Source organism: Saimiri boliviensis, chromosome 4, assembly GCF_048565385.1.
Source record: "Saimiri boliviensis isolate mSaiBol1 chromosome 4, mSaiBol1.pri, whole genome shotgun sequence".
In the NCBI taxonomy this organism is placed as follows: domain Eukaryota; kingdom Metazoa; phylum Chordata; class Mammalia; order Primates; family Cebidae; genus Saimiri; species Saimiri boliviensis.
The window spans coordinates 52633180-52634952 of NC_133452.1; the positions used below are offsets into that span (position 1 = coordinate 52633180).

General features: G+C 41.0%; 1 pseudogene; it reads right to left on the reverse strand.

The window, feature by feature from the left end:
* On the reverse strand, positions 1-1325 carry LOC101030684 (26S proteasome regulatory subunit 4 pseudogene; annotated as a pseudogene).
* Between the last annotated feature and the right edge of the window lie 448 nt (positions 1326-1773).

The window sequence follows — 1773 nt, forward strand, 5'->3', positions numbered from 1 at the left end:
CTAGAGATAGAGCCCCTCGGGGGTGCCTTCCTGTTTCTTATAAAGAACATTTTCTTTAGATTTTTGAAGTCTTCATTTGTTACTTTCATTCTACATTCTCTTAAGGCCATCAGACCACCAGCTTCTGTACAGATTGCCTTGATGTCAGCACCACAGAGGTCATCTTTAGCCATGATCAAGTCGTCCAGGGTTACATCGTCGGCCAGCGTCATCCTGCTTGTGTGAATCTGAAAGATGCGCTTCTTAGTCTTTTCATCAGGCAGGGGGGACTTGATCTTCCTGTCAATGTGGCTTGGTCTGATAAGTGCTGGATCCAAAGTTTCTATTCGATTTGTGGCCATGATAACGTTCACATCTCCCCTAGAACCAAATCCATCCAGTTGGTTCAACAGTTCCAACATTGTTCGCTGACTTTCTCTCTCATCACCAGAATTTGAGTCCTATCTTTTTGTCCCAATGGTGTCAATTTCACAATAAACACAATGGACGCTGCATGTTCTTCAGCAACTCAAAACAGTTCCCGTACGAGTTTGGAGCCATCACCTAGGTACTTCTGAATAAGTTCAGAGCCAACCACTCTCAAGACAGTGGCTGAGGTTTGGTTTGCTACTGCTTTGGCTAATAAGGTTTTACCTGTGCCAGGTGGACCACAGAGAATGACACCCTTAGGAGGCTTTATACCCATCTCTTCATAATATTCAGGGTGGGTGAGAGGAAGCTCCACAGATTCCTTAATTTCCGGAATTTGGTTGTCCAAGCCCCCAATATCGGCATAGGTCTCCTGGGGGGCCTTTTTCACCTTCATCACTGTGACCAGAAGATCCGTGTCATCCATCAGCACCCCTATCATGGCATGCACCTTGTGGTTGAGCAGGACTGAGCAGCCAAGTTCCAGCAGATCCTTGTCTACAAATGACAGAATGCTGATGTAGTGTTCTGAGCCCACAGATGTAGACACGATGGCATGATTGTCATCGATGATCTCTTCCAAGGTTCCTACTGACATCGGGGTGCCCCTCAGATCATCCACTTTTGATCTTTCCACCTCTTGCTTTTCTTCTAATGGTTTCATTTGTTCCTGATTTCTAATGAATTCTTCCTCCATGAGAAGATAGTCTTTAATTCTCTTTAATTTCAGTAATTTTAACCGGCACTGAGTGTGAGGTGTCACCAGTGGCAATTTGCTGGCAGCATCTGGTCCCTTTGTTTTCTTCTTCTCTTTCCTCACTCTAGTTGGTACAGGAGGTTCATATTTCTTTTTCTTGTCCTTGTCATCCTTCCTGCCACCTCCAGGACCATGACCACCACTCTGACTTTGACGCATCTTGCCTTGGCCACTGGAGCTGAAAATATTCTTAATACATGTGTCTAACAAAGACCATGTAACCAAAATTATAAAAATTTCTTTGAAGTAGACAAGAAAAAGAGACAAACTCTGTTTTTAAGTATAAAAACACTAAAAAGGGACTTCATGAAAAATATTTCCAAATGGCTAATCAGCATTTAGAAAGTTGTTCAATACTTGTTCACCAGTAAAATGCACATTAAATTTATGAAACATCCACTAAAATGGCTAAAATAAAAAAGATGATGATACCAAGAACTAAAAAGGAAAAGAAACAATTGGAACTCTCATACATTACTAGACAGAGTGAAAATTTATACAACTATGTGGAAAACCAATTAGCACTTTCTTCTAAAGCTAAACATACATTTACCTTTTGACCCATCAATTAAATTTCACTCCTCAATAATATATTTTAAAAATACATA